This window comes from Chlorocebus sabaeus, chromosome 6 (assembly GCF_047675955.1).
Source record: "Chlorocebus sabaeus isolate Y175 chromosome 6, mChlSab1.0.hap1, whole genome shotgun sequence".
Taxonomy (NCBI): domain Eukaryota; kingdom Metazoa; phylum Chordata; class Mammalia; order Primates; family Cercopithecidae; genus Chlorocebus; species Chlorocebus sabaeus.
In genome coordinates, this window is record NC_132909.1 from 60,251,111 (window position 1) to 60,260,134 (window position 9,024).

A 9,024-nucleotide genomic window follows, 5' to 3' on the forward strand; every position below is an offset into this window, starting at 1 on the left:
GTTACACACATTGCCACAATCATATGCAATCACACACAATTATACAACCATACACAACCACACAAAGTCATCCATAAAATCATACAAATCTCATCATGCAATCACACACAACCATACACTATAACCACACAGCTGCAGAAACCTCCCATGCAACACGCAACCACACATGGTCTCACACATGCAGTCACACACACAAATTACACCACCATACACAACCACGCATGACCACATGACACACAACCACACCATATACAATCACACAATTACACAACATAAACAATCACGCATGACCACGCACATAATACACAATCACACACAAATCACACACGGCCATACGCAACCACAGACACAATTATATATATTGCCACACACAACCACACATCACACACAATCACAAGACCACACACAATCACACACAGCCACACAGCCACCTCACCCAGAATCTCACACAGCCCCGCCTGGCCGGGCCCTAGGAAAGGTCAGGAAGTCAGGACCACAGCTGTCCCGCAGGGCATCCCTGACCGGCAAGGCGGCGGCCACCACGCGGACCACAAGGTGTTTGGGGCCATGAAGTCCCGCGGGGCAGTGCCCGAACCCGTTGGCAAGTCCCCAAAACCTTTGGCAACTCCGGGAGCCCATGCCTGGGTCTGAAGCCTGGTTTGACCCCCTATAAAATGAGGGAGGGAAACCGAAGGTCCCTGGGCCACAGAAGACCCTTGAGCACAGACCCTGTCCTGGGACCCCTCCCCAGTTCCCAGAATGTGGGTCACTCCTGGTCACTCGGGGATAACGCCAAGGTCCCCAGCCTGGGTTCCTGCCGGGCTAACTGAATCCAGGAGGACCCTCCCCCAGGTAAATGCCGATAACCAACCTCATCTCAGGCCCTTCACTCTCCAATTGTTACCTGAAACGTCCCTGTGTGTGTTTACTCAGAAGCGCTCCCAGGGTGAGAACTGGAGCAGGAGGAGACGCTCCAGTCAGATGCCCGGCACCCCACCCCAGACTCGCTCCCACCCCACCCCAGCACCCTATCCCAGCCCCACACCCCACCTCACCCTCCCACCCCATCCCCGCACCCCATCCCAGCCCCACACCCCACCCCAGCCCCGCACCCCACCCCAGCCTCGCCTCCCACCCCAGCTTCCCCTCCCACCCCAGACCCCACCCCAGTAGCTGTCAGCCGCTTTCCTGCTGCTCCTGACCCCAGAGGGCTCCAGGCTGATGCTTGATTCTTGCTTTAGGTGAAGTTCACGGGTAGAAAAGAAAGGACTCTGGGTGCGGATGGGGAGGGCTTCGGTCGTCCCAGGCCCCTCCACGAACCAGGCTGCATCCACACAATCCTAGCTACGTCCACACACCCCGGGCGCATCTACCCAGGCCGACCTCACCTACAAACCTCTACCCAGGCTGACCTCACCTACAAACCTCAGCCCATCTACACAGGTTAGATACATCCACGCAACCCCGGCCGCATCCACACACCGCACCTGCGCCCACGCAACCCCGGCGGCATCCACACAACGCACCTGCGCCCACGCAACCCCGGCGGCATCCACACAACGCACCTGCGCCCACGCAACCCCGGCCGCATTTACACACCGCACCTGCGCCCACGCAACCCCGGCCGCATTTACACACCGCACCTGCGCCCACGCAACCCCGGCCGCATTTACACACCGCACCTGCGCCCACGCAACCCCGGCCGCATTTACACACCGCACCTGCGCCCACGCAACCCCGGCCACATTTACACACCGCAACTGAGTCCACACAACCCCGGCCGCATGTCCACACTGCACCTGCGTCCACGCAAACCCAGTCAGTCCACACAACCCCGGCTGCATCTACACAACGCACCTGAGTCCACACAACCCTGGCCACATTTACACACCGCACCTGCATCCACACAACCTGGCCTTGTCTACATACCCAAGTGGCGTCCACACAGCCTCAGTTGCCTCTACACAACCCCAGTGGTGTTTACACAGCCTGGCTGCATCTACACAACCCCGCCATGTCTACCCAGCCCCAGAGGCGACCACACAACCCCAGGGCTTGGGGAACGGGGCTGGAGAAAGAGTGGGCTGTTCTGAGGGGAGTGGGCGACCGCGACTCACCGCACTCCGGAAGACGAGGCTGCACCGCTGCTGCCCAGATCCCGCCGGCCCCGAAGCGGAGCAGAAGCTGGAGCTGGGCCCTGGGCTGGAAGAAGGGAGGGGTGGGGCGGAGCCGGGTGGGGGAGCCGCCCTCCTCCCCTCCTCCCCGCCCCCCGCCCCCCGCCAAGCCCCTTCCCCGGCAACACCTGCTCCGGGTCAGAGGTGCCGCCCAGGCTTGGGGTCTCCGGAGGACAGGGGTCCCAGGGCTCTGCGACCTCCACCCTGGATTCCCACCCCTGGCGGGAGCCGGCCCAGAATGGAAGACGATGGGGATGGGTGAAGTTGGGGGTAGCCAGGCATGGGAGTGGGAGTGGGCCCCGCGGCCAGGAGCCATGGGGTGGGGGGTCCCGGCAGAGTGGGCGCCGTGGGCAGGTGGGCCCACCTGGGCAGGTGACCCGGGACAGGGCGCAGGGAGGGGTGAGCGCAGGACAGCCCTGAGGGCAGGTGCTAAGGGCATTTTCTAGGGAGCTGGTGTAACTGTGTGTGTGTGTGTGTGTGTGTGTGTGTGCTGTTTTTTGTTTTGAGACAGAGTCTCTCTGTCGCTCAGGCTGGAGTGCAGTGGCGCGATCTTAGCTCACCGCAGCCTTGACCTCCCAGGCTCAGGTGATCCTCCCACCTCAGCGTCTGGAGTAGCTGGGACCACAGGCGCCTGCCACCACACCAGACCAATTTTTGTATTTTTAGTAGATGGGGTCTCATCATGTTGCCCGGGATGATGGAACTACAGTATTTTTTAAATAAAACATTTTAATTGTTTTGTAAATAGAGACGGGGTCTTGCCATGTTGCCTAGGCTGGTCTCAAACTCCTGGGCTCAAGCCATCCTCCCACCTTGGCCTCCCAAAGTGCTGGGATTACAGGAGTGAGCCACCGTGCCCAGCCTAAACGTTTTGGAAGAGTTTTAGATTCCCACAAAATGTGCAAAGATAGTTCAGAACTCCCGTGTGCCACATCCCAGGTCCCCTGTTCCCGGCATCCAGGCCAGTGGGATACATTTGTCTCAGTCAATGAACCAATACTGATGCATCACTGTTAAGTGGAGTCCACACTTGATTCCGGTTTACTCAGTGTCCCCCAGTGCCCTTTCCTGCTCCGGGCCCCACCCGGGATCCCACATGGCATCGAGGCGTTGCGTCTCCTTGGGTCTCTCCAGGCTGTTGCAGTTTCCCAGACGTTCCCGTTTCTGACCCCTGCACGCTCCCGGGGAAGGAGGTCACGTTCCGGTTTCTGACCCCTGCAGGCTCCCGGGGAAGGAGGTCACGTTCCCGTTTCTGACCCCCCCTGCGCGGTCCCGGGGAAGGAGGTCACGTTCCCGTTTCTGACCCCCCTGCGCGCTCCCGGGGAAGGAGGTCACGTTCCCGTTTCTGACCCCTGCACGCTCCTGCGGAAGGAGGTCACGTTCCCGTTTCTGACCCCTGCAGGCTCCTGCGGAAGGAGGTCACGTTCCCGTCTCTGACCCCCTGCGCGCTCCCGGGGAAGGAGGTCACGTTCCCGTTTCTGACCCCCCCTGCGCGGTCCCGGGGAAGGAGGTCACGTTCCCGTTTCTGACCCCCCCCTGCGCGCTCCCGGGGAAGGAGGTCACGTTCCCGTTTCTGACCCCCTGCACGCTCCCGGGGAAGGAGGTCACGTTCCCGTCTCTGACCCCCTGCACGCTCCTGCGGAAGGAGGTCACGTTCCCGTCCCTGACCCCCTGCACGCTCCCGGGGAAGGTCACGTTCCCGTCCCTGACCTCCTGCGCGCTCCCGGGGAAGGAGGTCACGTTCCCGTTTCTGACCCCTGCACGCTCCTGCGGAAGGAGGTCACGTTCCCGTTTCTGACCCCCCCTGCGCGCTCCCGGGGAAGGAGGTCACGTTCCCGTTTCTGACCCCTGCACGCTCCTGCGGAAGGAGGTCACGTTCCCGTCCCTGACCTCCTGCGCGCTCCCGGGGAAGGAGGTCACGTTCCCGTTTCTGACCCCTGCACGCTCCTGCGGAAGGAGGTCACGTTCCCGTTTCTGACCCCCCTGCGCGCTCCCGGGGAGGGAGGTCACGTTCCCGTTTCTGACCCCTGCACGCTCCCGGGGAAGGTCACGTTCCCGTTTCTGACCCCCCCCTGCGCGCTCCCGGGGAAGGAGGTCACGTTCCCGTTTCTGACCCCTGCACGCTCCCGGGGAAGGTCACGTTCCTGTTTCTGACCCCTGCACGCTCCCGGGGAAGGCGGTCACGTTCCCGTTTCTGACCCCTGCACGCTCCCGGGGAAGGAGGTCACGTTCCCGTTTCTGACCCCTGCACGCTCTCGGGGAAGGAGGTCACGTTCCTGTTTCTGACCCCCTGCGCGCTCCCGGGGAAGGAGGTCACGTTCCCGTTTCTGACCCCTGCACGCTCCCGGGGAAGGAGGTCTGATGTTTGGCAGGACACTTCTCAAGTGGGTTTGTCTGGTGTTTCTCTCCCTCATGGTCAGACTGGGTGGCCTCGGTTTTGACTGTGCCACCCGCTGCCTCGATGGCTGCCTCTCCTGCTTAGTCATGAAGTTGTTCACATTCCTCCATGCCGTCGAAAGAGACGGTGCACTTCGTTAGAACCACTGTCTCATCTCTTATCTCAAGAAACTTTGGGGACATTTTTTTTTTTTTTTTTTGGAACTGCCTTGAGCAACCAGCCCCATTTTATTACCATTGGCTGCAACGTCTTTGTGCCTTAAGTGGTGATTTGCTTTTGAGAAGTGCTGCAAGCCCTGGGGAGCCAAGCCTGGTTATGGAGGAACAGCAATCCTGGAGGATCCACCTCCTGGGTCCCCATTTCCCCAGCCGCCTGCAGAATGATCCAGTCTATTGAGTATGTGCTGTGTGCCCGGCACTCAGCAGGGACTCCACTAGGTTCTCATGATGGCCTCACAAAAGTAGTTGTCACCTCCTTTTAGGCAGAAGAGGTGGCTACAGCCCTGAGAGCCAGTCATCCAGCTCCTGGGATGCAAGCTGGGGCTCCACGTCCAAGACCTCCCATTGCTGCATTCTCCTGCCCACCCCCCTGTTCGGCGGCGGGCTGCGGCTGGTTCCCAAGAGGCATTTCTAACCTGCTCTGAGCTGTGTGGAGAAGAGTCTGTGACCCCACGGGAACCCCCTCCTCTATTTCTCAGGGCCATTGGTGGACTCTTTCCAGAATTCCACCCTCTCACCTTCTGATGACTTCCCACCTGGCCCCAAACACTTGAGTCCTGGTTCCTTGTGCAGCTATAGCAGCTCTCTGCCTGGACCAGAGGGGGTGCTTAGTAGAGGACCTGGCACACGGCAGTGATGACTGGTGGGTGAATGAGTGGATGGGTGGTTCAGTGATGGAGGGAGGGAAGGATGGATGGATGGATGGACAGACGGACGGAGGGTAAATGAGTGGATAGATGGGTGTGTGTGTGGATGGGTGGGTGAGTGGGTGGATGAATGGATGGATAGATGGATGGGTAGGTGAGTAGATGGGTAGATGGGTAAATGGATGAGTGGGTGGGTGGATGGATGGGTGAATGGATGGGCAAATGGATGGATGGGTGGGTGGGCAGATGGATGGTGGGGGGGTAAATAATGGGTAGATGGATGGGTAAATGGATGAATGGATGGGCAGGTGGATGGATGGATTGGTGGGCAGGTGAATAGGTGGATGAATGGTTGGATAAATGGATAGGTGTGTGGATGGAAAGATGGATGGATGGGGGTGTGTGTGTGGATGGATGTTGGATAAATGGATGGGTGGATGATGAGTGGATGGACGGGTAGATAAATGGATGAGTGGGTGGACAGGTGAATGGGTAGAAGGATGGGTGGATAAATGGGTGGATGGGTGTGTGGATAGATGGTTGGATAAATGGGTGGATGGAGGGTATGTGGATGGATGGATAACTGAACAGATAGGTGGGTGAATGGGTGGGTGTGTGGATGAACAGATGGATACATAAGTGGACAGGTGTGTAGACAGATGGTTGGATAAATGGGTGGGTGGGTGGGTGGATGGATGGACAGATGGTTGGATAAATGGGTGGGTGGGTGGGTGGGTGGATGGATGGTTAGATAAATGGGTGGGTGGGTGATGGATGGATGGTTGCATAAATGGGTGGGTGGGTGGATGGATGTATGGATGGGTAGATGGCTGGTTGGATAAGTGGATGGATAGGTGGATGGATGGATGGATTGTTAGATAAATGGGTGGGTGGGTGGGTGAATGGGTGGATGGTTAGATAAATGGGTGGGTGGGTGGGTGGGTGGATGGACAGATGGTTGGATAAATGGGTGGGTGGGTGGGTGGATGGATGGACAGATGGTTGGATAAATGGGTGGGTGGGTGGGTGGATGGACAGATGGTTGGATAAATGGGTGGGTGGGTGGGTGGATGGATGGTTAGATAAATGGGTGGGTGGGTGATGGATGGATGGTTGGATAAATGGGTGGGTGGGTGGATGGATGTATGGATGGATGGATGGATGGTTGGATAAATGGGTGGGTGGGTGGATGGATGGACAGATGGTTGGATAAATGGGTGGGTGGGTGGGTGGATGGATGGACAGATGGTTGGATAAATGGGTGGGTGGGTGGGTGGATGGTTAGATAAATGGGTGGGTGGGTGATGGATGGATGGTTGGATAAATGGGTGGGTGGGTGGATGGATGTATGGATGGATGGATGGATGGTTGGATAAATGGGTGGGTGGGTGGATGGATGGATGGATTGTTAGATAAATGGGTGGGTGGGTGGGTGAATGGGTGGATGGTTAGATAAATGGGTGGGTGGGTGGGTGGGTGGATGGATGGTTGGATAAATGGGTGGGTGGGTGGGTGGATGGATGGATGGATGGATGGATGGATGGTTGGATAAATGGGTGGGTGGGTGGGTGGATGGATGTATGGATGGGTAGACGGCTGGTTGGATAAGTGGATGGATAGGTGGACAGATGGATGGATTGTTAGATAAATGGGTGGGTGGGTGGGTGGGTGGATGGATGGATGGTTAGATAAATGGGTGCGTGGGTGGGTGGACAGATGGATGGATTGTTAGATAAATGGGTGGGTGGGTGGATGGATGTATGGATGGATGGTTGGATAAATGGGTGGGTGGGTGGGTGGATGGATGGATGGATTGTTAGATAAATGGGTGGGTGGGTGGATGGATGTATGGATGGGTAGACGGCTGGTTGGATAAGTGGACGGATAGGTGGGTGGATAAAAAATTCGTAAGCTCTGCTCAGCTTAGTGAAAGAAGATCACTATTGTTACCATACTGTTCCACTTTGTAACTTAAACTGCAAGACAGAGGTGTGCTCTCCCCGAAAAGAAACAAAATATCCTCCCCAGTGCCAAGGAGTAGGCTGTTTCCATTTCCCGAGCTCTACCCGACATCCCGGGGTGTGTGACCCGACAGTCAGGGTGTGTACACACCCCCGGGCTTGGACACCTGCTGAGCCTGGCAGGAGCTCTCTGTCTTCCTGAACCAAGTGTGTCACTAACACAAAAGTCACGACTGCTTCTAAGCGTCCAACCAGACAGCTGATTTGGTGGCATTCCGGCCGCCGTGCCTTGCAGTGGGTGCATCACTAACCCACTTTCCAGACGACAGGGAGTTGGAGGTGGAGGGACTTGCCCACGACCGCAGGTGGTCACAGTTGGAGGCGGTGTCAGCCCAGGGCTCCAGGCACTGAGTCCCGACTGTAACCTTCAGCCCTGGGGCTCAAGTCCACCGGAGCTAAGGACATAGCGAGTTTTTCTTTTCCTGGACAGGACCAATCACCACTAGAGGCAGGCAGGGGAGGAGCGTTCAGGGTCATTGCTAGGTGGTCTCTGAGCAGTGATTTCCCCTGTGGAAAGGCCATCCGGGGTGCTCCTTCTGGAGCGCATCGATGAACTTGCTCAGGTCAAAAAACCGAAACATATTGTGACTTCAAGTATTCTGGAATTCGCTTTCCGTGATTAAGCCGTCCCGTCCCCAGTGGGTTTGAATTCAGCTTTGCTGTGAGGGTAAGGCCTGAGCCTCCATCTCCCACTGTGTCCTTACCCTGTTTCACATTAAGGCCAAGGGCGTCACGCTGCCAGGCAGTCCTGGCTTGGCTCAGGGCCTGCAGGCATCCACGTCTCTGATCCCTTACAGTCACGCAGCCTCAGAGGCTTGCTGGGGTTTTTTTTGTTTTGTTTTGTTTTTTGAGACAGGGTCTCGCTCTGTCACCCAGGCTGGAGTGCGGTGGTGTGATCACAGCTCACTGCAGCCTTGACCTCCTGGGCTCAAGTAATTCTCCCACCCCGGCCTCCAGAACAGCTGGGACCACTGGTGTGTGCCACCATACCCAGGTAATTTTTGTAGAGACGGGGTCTTGCTACGTTGCCCAGGCTGGTCTTAAACTCCTAGGCTCAAGCAATCCTCCCGCCTCAGCCTCCCGAAGTGCTGGGGTGACAGGCGTGAGCCACCGTGCCCGGCCTGGGACTCACTTTCTCTAATGTAGCGGAGAACTTGGTGAGACTAGAACAACACACACACAGTCCCTGATGCCTGGCAGATGCTCAGGGCTCACGAGCTCCTCGGCCCACACACAAACCCGCATCCATCACCCACATTTCCACAGGCCTGGGGCCAGTGAGCAGCAGCTGGAAACCAAACCTTGTCACAAAGCGGCTAAGACAGCTCTTTGCATTTTTAAAGAGAAAAAAATAATAATAAACTATTTTGAGATGTGAAAATGCTATACAATTCCAGTTACAGGGTCTGGCAAGAAAACCATCTGGGGGCCGGGCGCGGTGGCTCATGCCTGTCACTGCAGCGCTTTGGGAGGCCGAGGCGGGAGGATCACCCAAGCCCAGCAGTTCGAGACCAGCCTCAGCAACACTGCAAGACCCCATCTCTATTTTAATTTTTAAAAAGCATT

General features: G+C 57.4%; 1 protein-coding gene across 2 annotated transcripts in view; it reads right to left on the reverse strand.

Annotated features, from left to right (window-relative positions):
• The window catches only part of TMPRSS9 (transmembrane serine protease 9), a 67,381-nt gene extending 63,561 nt beyond the window's left edge, over nt 1–3,820 (reverse strand). Inside the window, exon 1 of one of the 2 annotated variants that reach the window (XM_073017143.1) lies at nt 3,271–3,820. The gene's annotated coding sequence lies outside the window, so the exon portion shown is untranslated. Of the gene's footprint in view, nt 1–2,117; nt 2,161–3,270 lie in introns of those variants that run through there. The other variant, XM_073017144.1, reaches the window with a different exon arrangement.
• Between the last annotated feature and the right edge of the window lie 5,204 nt (nt 3,821–9,024).